Source organism: Chelonia mydas, chromosome 28, assembly GCF_015237465.2.
Source record: "Chelonia mydas isolate rCheMyd1 chromosome 28, rCheMyd1.pri.v2, whole genome shotgun sequence".
Classification (NCBI taxonomy): domain Eukaryota; kingdom Metazoa; phylum Chordata; order Testudines; family Cheloniidae; genus Chelonia; species Chelonia mydas.
In genome coordinates this window covers 6221411-6231151 of record NC_051268.2, presented here as the reverse complement: position 1 = coordinate 6231151, position 9741 = coordinate 6221411, and the positions used below count along the sequence as shown (strand labels likewise).

At 48.1% G+C, this 9741-nt stretch overlaps 2 protein-coding genes and 1 pseudogene across 4 annotated transcripts in view; 1 reads left to right on the top strand and 2 right to left on the bottom strand.

Annotated features, from left to right (window-relative positions):
- Positions 1-9741, bottom strand: part of LOC102945014 (zinc finger protein 883-like) — a 705100-nt gene that overhangs the window by 75659 nt on the left and 619700 nt on the right. The gene's annotated exons all lie outside the window — the stretch shown is intronic.
- Positions 1-9741, top strand: part of LOC102934537 — a 1094240-nt pseudogene that overhangs the window by 556297 nt on the left and 528202 nt on the right.
- LOC102933291 (zinc finger protein OZF) overlaps positions 1-9741 on the bottom strand; it is a 1218290-nt gene that overhangs the window by 834356 nt on the left and 374193 nt on the right. The window lies entirely within an intron of this gene.

Below are 9741 nucleotides of genomic sequence, written 5' to 3'. Positions count from 1 at the left end.
ACCCCCCCACATCTGCCCCCCCCCCCGGCTCCATTTGCTGCCCCATCCCTGGGCTGAGGACAAGTACCCCCCCGCCCCCCAGCGCCGAGGACCTCAGAGATCCCCCCTCTCCCTCCAGGACGCGCCCCTAGGTTTTCCCGTCGGCCCAGGCCCTTGCCTCGCTGAATAATAATTGCATGAATTCATAGCCTCATAGATTAGGGTTCCTAGAATAGCAGGGACCCCAGGAGGTATCTACTCCAACCCCCTGCTCGAAGCAGGACCGATCCCCGACTAAATCATCCCAGCCAGGGCTTCGTCAAGCCTGACCTTAAAAACCTCTAAGGAAGGAGATTCCACCACCTCCCTAGGGAACCCATTCCAGGGCTTCCCCACCCTCCTCCTGAGATAAACACCCATGCAAGCTGTCAAAATAATAACTCGCGCTGCCACTCTTGTTATCATATTACCCTACTGAGGCCAGTGTGGCCCCACGGCTGAGCGAGAGATGTCCTGGGCCTTGCACCTTTGGAGGAGAAATAGCGAGCAGACTCTAGGCTAATTCTAAGTATGATTTGTTGTTACTCAAATACACCTGCCTTGGAGCGGAGAAACAGCCCAGGGGAAGCCTGCTCCTCCAGAAATCGCAGCCCACCCCGACGCCTGGTTCCCAGGTTGTTGCTTTGGGTGACAAATTGCCTCTGAATTCAGAGAACAAAGCCGGAGCCAACTCGGCTGTCTGCCACGGCTTCTCTCCAAGGACAACTGATGCCCTAAGCACACCGGGACACATTGTCTCCCAAAGGCTAAACATTTGCTCGCGTGCTCAGGAAAAGAACCTGGGTCAGCCTGGATAGCAAGCAGAGCCACCTGTTACCTCCCACCATAACAGTTCCTGGTGGAAAGGTGCCACAACGTCTATCCAATTCATAGAATATCAGGGTAGGAAGGTGAGGCGATCATCTAGTCCAACCCCCTTGCTCAAAGCAGGACCAATCCCCAATTTTTGACCCAAATGGCCCCCTTGAGGATTGAACTCACAACCCTGGGTTTAGCAGGCCAATGCTCAAACCAGTCTAGTCGGGTAGGAGGGGAATTCAGCCTTGTGATGGCTCAGAGCTCTGAGACCAGATGGGGTGGGGCCTTCCTCAGCCTTGTCAACTCTCATGACGATTATTGTTTTCCGTAAAGCCCCAGCTCCTGGAGTCCAGTGGACATGTGATGATTTCAGCCTTCGCTCTTAAAGAAAAAAGTAAGTTTCTAGCCCTCGTGGCTACGGAGAAAGCTTCAAAATGTGACACCCCCACCGTGCGCCCTGAAGACTCAGAAAGCAGAAGGCAAATAAAAAGAAGCCCAAATGTCTTTTGACACAGTCTCATGATTGGAAAGACATGTTCATGATTTTGGGTGAGCCTGCCTCAGGGTTTCTGAGCCTTTGGGGTTGGCAATTCAGCAGACCACCGGAGTTACGAACAGGCCGGGAACGGAGGACGTTCGTACCTCTGAACGAAACGTTCTGGTTGTTCTTTCCAAAGTTTACACCTGAACACGGCTGGGGGGCTCTGAAACTTTACTATGCAGAAGAAAATGGCTGCAATGCCTTTATTTTCTGTCATACACATTTCACGCAATACTGTACTGTATCTGAATTTGGATTTTTTGGTCAAAGCCTCCCAATACTTGAGGATTTAGATGTGGCATCTGTAAACGTCCTGCCCCTTCCCACCACTCCCCGGCAGGGAAGCATGACAGGGTTTCTGAAGTCAAGTGACTTAGGGAGAAGGTTTTTCCTTCTATTGAGGCCCTGAGTTGACGTGAAACCACTCAGTGAGAACGGGGGATGGAGAAGCTAACACCCTTGCTGTCTAGGGTGACCGTATTTCCCAAAGGCTGGGGCTGGCATCGCTGCTCGCCCATGCCCTGCCTCCCCCCGGCTTGGGACTGGCATCACCACTCAGCGACAAATGCCCACTTTGGCCAAAAAAGTCGGGATGGCCGGGACAGGGCTGAAAAAAGGGGTTGCCTTGCTGTCTCTCTGATGCCTGGCCAGGGATCCTAGTGTTGCCGCAGTGGTCCGTATACAGAACTTTTCCCCCAGTGGCATGCACCAGGTTGAGTGGGGCTGGGACTGGGGGAGGGAGAGGGAAGATCCCACAAATCCGCCAGAATCCAGACGTCACGGTCAATGCTAGGAGTGTCTGGAGAACGTCCTGGAGATTGCACCCTACGGAGCTCAGAGACCAAATCTCCGTTCCGCAGCATCCCTATCCGCAACCCTCCCGCCCAGAGAGACCACAGCTGGTGACGCTGGCATGAGCAGGAACGGCTGGGCCCATCGCAGGGTCACTGAGGCACGAATGAGCTTTGGTAGAGCTAACATTCCTCATCGCGCTCTCCGGGTGCGGATGCTGACCCGCCGGGGTTAAACCATGTCACGCCTAGGGTGATGGTCGGGTAACGGCCCCACTAAGATCGCGCTCTGCTGTCTGAAATGAGGGACCCATCTCCCCTTTCCTGAGCCAGTAACTGTCTCTGGATATTTCTTTCCTCAGCTCTCTGGCCATGCCCAGATTTGTCAGAAATCTCCCAACCCGGGTCAGGGACGGAAGAGAAGGGGGTCACCCTGAACGGCAGGGGGGGTTTACCCTGCAGAGCTGAGTGTGGCCTGGCTCCGGAGGGGCTGGGAGCTGGGGTTGCTGTCACCCTACAGCACTCTCTGGAGTATACGAATCCTGTTCTGTTTCAGGGTGGGCGTGTTTGGCATGGAAGCGCCTCGGGGCAGGGTCCCCTTTCGCTGCACCTGCCGAGCAGTCAGGTGTGAAGTTCTGGCACGGCCTTCCAAGGGGAGCATCGGGGGGCAAAAAAAACGAACTGGCTTCAAGACTGAGCTGGATACATTTACGGAGGGGATGGGATGAGGAGACCGCCTACAATGGCCTGTGGCCCATCGGCGACTGCCCGTAGCAAAAATCCCCAACGGCCGGAGACGGGGCATTAGATGGGGAAGGCTCTGAGTTACTACAGAGAATTCTTTCCCCGGTATCTGCCTGGCAGGGCTTGCCCACATGCTCAGGGTCTACTTGATTGCCATATTTGGGGTTGGAAAGGAATTTTCCACCAGGTTAGACTGGCAGAGACCCTGGGGTTTTTTCCACCTACCTCTGCAGTGTGGGGCATGAGTCACTTGTGGGTTTAAACTAGCGTAAAAAGTGGGTTCTCTGTAACTCAGAAGTCTTTAAACCAGTGGCTCTTAGCGTTTCCAGACTATTGTACCCCTTCCAGGAGTCTGATCTGTCTTGTGTAGCCCCCGCAAGCTTCACCTCACTTAAAAACGACTTGCTTACAAAATTAGACGGAAACGTACAGAAGTGTCCCAGCGCGCGCTTACTGAAAAATTGCTTCCTTTCCGTTTTTACCAGCTCATTAAAAACCAATTGGAATATCAATATTGCACTTACATTTCAGTGTGTCATCTATCGCGGGGCATAAACAAGTCATTGTCTGTATGAAATGGTAGTTTTGTCCGGACTTCGCCAGTGTTTTTTGTGGAACCCGTTGTAAAACTAGACAAATATCTAGATGAGTTGATGGACCCCTCGTGGAAGACCTCTGTGTACCCCAGGGGTACGTGTACCCTTGGTCGAGAACCACTGCTTTAAACCTTGATTTGAGGACTTCCGTAACTCAGCCAGTGGTTAGGGGGTCTATTACAGGAGTGAGCGAGTGAGGTTCTGTGGCCTGTGACGTGCAGGAGATCGGACTAGATGGTCATGATGGTCCTTTCTGACCTTAAGGCCAAGGAGTAATCAAGTTGAAGGAATAGGAAGGGGACCCTTTCTTGAACCACCCCCCCCCCCCCCATGCTGGGACAAAACCACACGTCCTTTCTGCAGACACTTGCCCAGGCCGTGCTTGGCTGTGACCCTGAGACTATTATTGTCCTGGAAGGGGATTTCAATGGCAATGTAGATTAGGTTTTGGACAGGAACCATGAGGAGCCACACGCTCCATCAGCTGGGGGACTGTATTGTCTCCTGCAGACCTTTGGATTAGTAGCTGTCTGGCAGTTCTCCCATCCCATTGCTAGGCAGTACCCTTGGCTGAAGGCTACTCCCAACCAGGTCTTAGGGGCTATCATTTTTATACCACGAAGGCAAGTGTGAATATATTTGTTCAGTCTTCTAGGTCTCCCAAAAACAACGAGGAGTCTGGTGGCACCTTAAAGACTAACAGATTTATGTGGGCATAAGCTTTTGTGGGTAAAAAACCCCACTTCTTCAGAAGTATGGAGTGAAAATTACAGATACATGGCTGGGATGATTTAGATGGGGTTGTTCCTGCTTTGAGCAGGGGATTGGACTGGATGACCTCCTGAGGTCTCTTCTAACCCTGATCTTCTATGATTCTATGAAATATACTGGCACATGAAGAGAGGGGAGTCACCTTACAAGTGGAGAACCAGTGATGTCCAGGTCAATTCAGTCAGGGGGATGTGGTCCACTCCCAATAATTGTTTAGGAGGTGTCAATAGCAAGAGAGGAAAAATTGCTTTTGTAGTGAGCCAGCCACTCCCAGTCCCTACTCAAGCCCAAATTAACAAACCCCGTTGCCTACTCTGTCCCCATATCTACTCTAGTGAAACCATCATAGGACCCAACCACATCAGCCACACCATCAGGGACTCATTCACCTGCACATCCACCAAAGTGATATATCCCATCATGTGCTAGCAATGCCCCTCTGCCATGTACATTGGTCAAACTGGACAGTCTCTCCGTAAAAGAATAAATGGACACAAATCAGACGTCAAGAATTATAACATTCAAAAACCAGGTGGAGAACACTTCAATCTCCCTGGACACTCAATTACAGATTGGAAAGTAGCCATCCTTCAACAAAAAAATTCAAAAACAGACTTCAAAGAGAAACTGGAGAGTTACAATTCATTTGCAAATTTAACACCGTCAATTTGGGCTTGAACAGGGACTGGGCGTGGCTGGCTCACTACAAAAGAAAAGACGACTGAAGTGATCCTGATAACAGTCTTCAAATATGTTACGGTCTGTTATAAAGAGGACAGTGATCAATTGTTCGCCACGGAGCATCAGGATAGTGCAAGCAATAACAGGCTGGATCAGCAGCCAGGGAGGTTTAGGATGGATATTAGGAAAACCTTTCCAACTATAGGGATAGATAATTACCGGACTAGATTACCAAGGCCTTGTCTACGTGGGAAAGTCGATCTAAGCTAGGCAATTTGAGTTGCATGAATAGCGTAACTCAAGTCAACGTAGCTTAGATCAACTTACCGCGGGGTCCACGCTACGCTGGGTCATTGGGAGACGCTCTCCTGTCGACTCCCCTTACTCTTCTCATTCCGGTGGAGTACAGAAGTTGACGGGAAAGCGATCTGTGGTTGATTTAGCAGGTCTTCACTAGACCCACTAAATCCACCACCGCTGCATCGATCCCCCGGTAAGTGTAGACGAGCCCCAAGAGAGGTTGTGGAATAGCGATCACTGGAGGTGTTTAAATAAATACCCGTGAGGGATGTTATACTCGAGTCTGCCTCAGGATGGACTAGCTGACTTTTTGAGGTCTATTTTAGTCGTATTTTTGTATGATTTTAGGGTTCCTTGTCCTCGTCCTTCACTTCGACCATGTCTCCCTGTGGAGAATGTGGGAATTTTTGTAATCTCATAACACAAGAACGAGGGGTCATCCAATGAAATTACTAGGCAGCAGGTTTAAAACAAACGAAAGGAAGTATTTCTTCACACAACGCACAGTCAACCTGTGGAACTCATTGCCAGAGGATGGTGTGAAGGCCAAGACTATAACAGGGTTCAAAAAAGAACTAGATAAGTTCATGGAGGATAGGTCCATCAATGGCAATTAGCCAGGATGGTCAGGGATGGTGTCCCTAGCCTCTGTTTTCCCGAAGCTGGGAATAGGTGACAGGGGATAGATCATTTGATGATTACCTGTTCTGTTGATTCCTGCTGAAGCACCTGGCATTGGTCACTGTCGGAAGACAGGACACTGGGCTAGATGGACCTTTGGTCTGACCCAGTATGGCCGTTATGTTTTAATTTTTTTAAAGAAACATGCATCACTCAATTTCCCCTCTCACTTTGCATTGGGAACTACTGGGTGTGAGGAAGTTAATTCCTTTTCTGGAACAGGGGAAGTCATGGTTCTTGGTGTAACATTGTCCCATCCAGGTTGGCATGGATACACCGTCAAGAACGGTCCACATACAAATGGAGCCCCCTGGTCAGGCAATGGAAGATCCATCTGTCACAGTTCAGGGCAACTGGACCTGTGTTTCCTTCGGTGGTCCAGCAAAGGCTTTGGGAGAGACATGCCTCTGTCTACCTTCTGATGGGGGTATTTTCAGAATGGATAGTGACTTCCCTTTGTAATTCCCAGCACAGACAGGTTGCTATGGATAGACATTACCACAGAGTTCCTTCTAAGCAAACCGACTTTATTCTTAAGGTAAAAACCATGGGAGAGAAAACATATCACAAACGATAGAAGCTACACACATGCTAAGAAGCTTACCAGGGTTCATCCCAGCTCTCACACGGGCTCTGAGAAGTGCAGTCTTTTATGACCCACCTGTAGGAGCACCCTCGTTATAATAAGTTCATTAGCACTTCAGCTCAGAACAAACACAGTCTTACGAAGCCCCCGTGGGCCAATCCCCCCTAAGGACAGGGGCCCTCTGTAGACCAGGGAATCCACCACAATGCTTGGTGAATTGTTCCCATGGTGAATTACCCTCACTATTTAAAAACATACACCCGATTAACACTCTTCATTTTTTAGCTTTAACCCTCAGCCACTGGATCCAGTTAGACCTTCCTCAGCTGGATTCAAGAGACCTTTAAGATTTGTTCCCCACGAGATCCTTATGGACTGTAATCAAGGCACCCCTTAACTTTCTCTTTGTTCACCCAAATAGATTGAACTCCTTGACTCTACCACTACAAGACAAGTTTTCTAATCCTTTAATCATTCTTATGGCTCTTCTCCGACTCCTCTCCAATTTATCAACATCCTTCTTGAATGGTGGGCATCAGAATTGGACACGGTATTCCAGCAGTGGTTTCTCTAGAAGTAAAATAATCACCCTATTACTACTCAAGAGTCCCCTATTTATGCAATGCACATTCACATTATAAAGTTCATGGACGATACCTCGCCGGGAGGGGTTGCAAGTGCTTTGGAGGGCAGGATTAAAATTCAAAATGATCTGGACAAACTGGAGAAATGGTCTGAAGCCAATAGGATGAAATTCAATAAGGACAAATGCAAAGTACTCCACTTAGGAAGGAAAAACCAATTGCACACATACAAAATGGGAAATGACAGCCTAGGAAGGAGTACCGCAGAAAGGGATCTGGGGGTCATAGTGGATCACAAGCATCACACAATATGAGTCAACAGTGTAATGCTGTTGCAAAAAAAAAGCGAACATCATTCTGGGTTGTATTAGCAGGAGTGTTGTAAGCAAGACACGAGGAGTAATTCTTCCGCTCTACTCTACACTGATTAGGCCTCAACTGGAGGATTGTGTCCAGTTCCGGGCGGCACATTTCAGGAAAGATGTGGACAAACTGGAGAGAGTCCAGAGAAGAGCAACAAAAACGATTGAAGGTCTAGAAACCATGACCTAGGAGGGAAGATTGAAAAAACTGGGTTTGTTTAGTCTGGAAAAGAAAAGATTGAGAGGGGCCAGGATAACAGTTTTCAAGTACATAAAAGGTTGTTACAAGGAGGAGGGAGAAAAATTGTTCTTAACCTCTCTGGATAGGACAAGAAGCAATGGGCTTAAATTGCAGGAAGGGCGGTTTAGGTTGGACATTAGGAAAAACTTCCTAACTGTCAGGGTGTTAAGCACTGAAATAAATTGCCTAGTGAGGTTGTGGAATCTCCGTCATTTTGAGATTTTTAAGAGCAGGTTGGACAAACACCTGTCAGGGATGGCCTAGATAATACTTCGTCCTGTCTTGTGTGCAGGGGACTGGACTAGATGACCTCTCGAGGCCCCTTCCAGTTCTATAATTCTATCATTAGCTCTTTTGGCCACGGCATCACACCACGACCCCCAAATCTCTTCCAGAATCACTGCTTCCCAGGATAGAGTCCCTCATTCTGTATGTATGGCCTACGCTCTTTTTTCCTAGAGGCATACATTCACATGTAGCTGTATTAAAACACACATTGTTTGCTTGGGCCCCATTTACTCAGTAATCCAGATCGCTCTGAATCAGGGACCTGTCCTTTTCAGTATTTACCACTCCCCCCTATTCTTTGTCATCGGCAAACTTCGTCGTGATGATTCTCTGTTTTCTTCCAGCTCACCGATAAAAATGGTAATCAGCATTCGGCCGACAAGACATCCATGTTGGGCCCCACTGGAAACAGACCCAATTGATGGCGATTCCCCCTTTACAATGACATGTTGGGACCTATCTGTTAGCTTGTTTTTAATCCATGTAATACGTGCCTGTGACATTCTTGACATAATCTCTACCTGTATAGATCACTGTTGCAACCACAGTTATATATTTGCAGCAAATACAGTACAAAGGTGGTCGTTTAAAGCGTCTGTGGAAAGGTGATGGTTTGCTGGTTATGATTCTGCTATCTGGATGCATGTATCATTTTTGTAATTGAAGTTAGGAATATTGGCTCTGTACTGTCTGGAGTTCAAATTTATGCTATGCTTCTGGGGGACACCCCAGACAGTTTGGGGTCAGCTCTGCCTAGCCTGCTGGATGGCCCATTAAGGACCATCAGCGATACACCTGACCCATTGAGAGAAGGCAGATACACCTTGTGACTCAGGAAAGTGTGCAGGGACTTGCCCATGTGACTCCAAACTCCATTTTGCTGGAATTTTCCACAGTAAGAACAAAGAGGGGTTCTTACACCTGGAAAAGACTATAAAAGGCTGATGCCTCATCTCCATCTTGTCTTCAGTCCTGCTTCTTGCTTCTGGAGGGACTTTGCTATAAACTGAAGCTCTGAACAAAGGACTGAAAGACCCATCCCAGCTGGGGATGTTCTCCAGAGACTGGATTTGAACCTACAGTTTATTCCATCACTGCTACAAGAACTTGGCCATGACTGGATGGAATTGAGTCCATGTAACCAATTCTGGCTCTCATCTCTATCTTTTTCCTTTTATGAATGAACCTTTAGATTTTAGATTCTAAAGGACTGGCCACAGCGTGATTTGTGGGTAAGATCTGATTTGTATATTGACCTGGGTCTGGGGCTTGGTCCTTTGGGATTGAGGGAACCTTTTTTCTTTTACTGGGATATTGGTTTTCATAACCATTTGTCCCCATAACGAGTGGCCCTGGTGGAGATACTGGGAAACTGGAGTGTCTAAGGGAATTGCTTGTGTGACTTGTGGTTAGCTGGTGGGGTAAAACCAAAGTCCTCTCTGGCTGGCTGGCTGGGTTTGCCTTGGTGTGCCCAGAAACCCCAGCCTGGGCCTGTAACCGCCCAGCTAAGCAATTTGCCCTGAATTGGCACTCTCGGTTGGGTCCCGCCCGAACCAGCATCGTTACAATGCCATGTTCATTTTATAGCATTCTAGTTTTTTAATCAAAATATCTTGTGGTATCAAGTCAAATGCCCTATAGAAGTTAAGTATTTTATATTAATACTATTATCTTCATCAATCAAACTTGTAACCTCAACAAAAAAGATACCAAGTTTCATAGAATCATAGAATATCAG